This window comes from Furipterus horrens, unplaced genomic scaffold (assembly GCF_987537825.1).
Source record: "Furipterus horrens unplaced genomic scaffold, mFurHor1.1.pri manual_scaffold_2, whole genome shotgun sequence".
Classification (NCBI taxonomy): Eukaryota; Metazoa; Chordata; class Mammalia; order Chiroptera; family Furipteridae; genus Furipterus; species Furipterus horrens.
The window spans coordinates 65,719,715-65,721,945 of NW_028327172.1; the positions used below are offsets into that span (position 1 = coordinate 65,719,715).

Below are 2,231 nucleotides of genomic sequence, written 5' to 3' on the forward strand. Positions count from 1 at the left end.
CACAAGGGATTGGCATAAAATATTTGAAGTGAAGAAAATTCAGCATCTACAACCAAGACTACTCTATGCAGCAAGGTTATCATTTAAAAATGAAGGAGAAATAAAGAGCTTCCCAGACAACAAAAAGCTAGAGGAACTCATCACCACCAAACCAGTATTATATAAAATATTAAAGAAATTTTTTAAAAAAGAAAAAGGGAAAAATAAATATAAACAATAAAATGGCAAGAACTCTGTACTTATTAATAATTATTTTAAATGTAAATGACTTACATGCTCTAATAAAAAGTCATAGGATAGGTGAATGGATAAGAAAAGAAGACCAATATATATGCTTTCTATAAAAGACCCACGTCAGATCAAAAGACACATCCAGATTGGAAGTAAGGTATTGGAAAAAAATATTTTATGTAAATAGAAACAAGAGAAAACCGGTGGTAGAAATATTTATACCAGACAAAAAAGACTTTAAAACAAAGGCTATAATAAAAGACAAAGAAGGACATTGCGTAATGATAATGGAATAAGTCCAACAAGAGGATATAACCTTAATAAACATTTATGCATCCAACACAGGAGACCCTAGATCCATAAAAGGAATATTGATGGGCATAAAGGGAGAGATTGACAGTAATACAGTCATAGTTGGGGCCTTTAACCCCTATTGACATCGCTGGATTGATCTTCCAGATAGGAAATCAACAAGGAAACAGTGGCCTTAAATGATACATTAGATGAGATGGATTTAATGGACATTTTTTTTTTTTTTTTTTTTTAAGTAAGTCTGTGCTTTTATTGGCTACTTGAGAGGGATGAAGCAGGAGGAGTGGGTGGCCCCGATGCCTGGCCGGCCATGCTTCACTGGCTTGTAGGTGATGGAGAACTCACCCAGGTAGTGGCCAATCATCTCCAGCTTGATTTCCACCTGGTTGAAGGTCTTCCCATTGTACACACCCACCATGCTGCCCACCATCTCTGGCAGGATGATCATGTCCCGCAGGTGCGTCTTCACCACTTCAGGCTTCTCCATGGGCAGCGCCTCCTTCTTGGCGTTGCGCAGACGCTTTAGCAATGAGTGCTGCTTCCTCCGCAAGCCCCGGTTCAGCCGCCACCGCTGCCTGGCACTGTAGAGCTGCATCAGCTGCTCATAGGACGTGTCAAGCAACTGGTCGAGATCCACGCCGCGGTAGGTGAACTTGCGGAAGGTCCGCTTCTTCTTCTGCTCCACTTCCGCCATCTCGTCGGTTCTTCGAAAAGGATCCTTAATGGACATTTTTAAAGCATTTCACTCCAAAGCAGCAGAATACACATTTTTTTCAAGTGCACATGAAACTTTTCTCACATAGATCACATATTAGGTCACAAAACAAGTCTCAGTAAATTTAAGAAGAAAAAAATCATATTAGGGGTTTTCCCTAACCACAATGGTATGAAACTATAAATTAATTATTAAAAAACTGAAAAATACACAAACACACGGTGGCTAAATAACATGTCACTAAACAATGAATGGGTTAACAATGAGATCAAGGAAGAAATCAAAAGCTACCTTGATACAACTGAAAATGGAAACACAACAACCAAAATGTATGGAACACAGCACAAACAGTCCTAAGAGGGGACTATATAGCAATACAGGCCTACTTCAAGAAGTAAGAAAAATCTCAGATAAACAGTATAACCTTACACCTTAAAGAACTAGAAAAAGAGGAACAAAGCTCAAAGTGATTAGAAGAAATTATTAAAGATTAGAGTAGTAGTAAACAAAATAGAATCTAAAATATACAAAAGATCAACCAAGAGCTGATTCTTTGAAAAGATAAATGAGATTGACAAACCTTTAATCAGACAAGGATGTAATGTATAACATAAAGAACAGAGTCAATAATATCATAATAACTCCACACAGTTGCCCTGGCTGGTTTAGCTCAGTGGATTGAGCGTCGGCCTGCGAGCTAAGTGTCGCTGGTTCGATCTTCCAGTCAGGGCACATCAGAGAAGGAAAACTCTGACTCCAAAAAACCTCCGCTGCCTTGCGGCATACCTCTTCAGGGGAAAGGCTAAGGGAGTAAACCCCGACAGAAAATCCGGAGCCGGAGTCCCTAAGGCGGTTTGACGTTGTAGTCAACACCGGCAACTCCTGCGGCGCACCTGAACCCAAGCTGTATTGACTCCGTCTTTCCCTTGGATCCTTCAGCTGCGAAGAGAGGGGGGGTCTGCTGCATGGGCAA

General features: G+C 40.2%; 1 pseudogene; it reads right to left on the bottom strand.

The window, feature by feature from the left end:
• Positions 1–773: 773 nt before the first annotated feature.
• LOC150018736 (small ribosomal subunit protein uS19 pseudogene) lies at positions 774–1,256 on the bottom strand (annotated as a pseudogene).
• Positions 1,257–2,231: the final 975 nt, after the last annotated feature.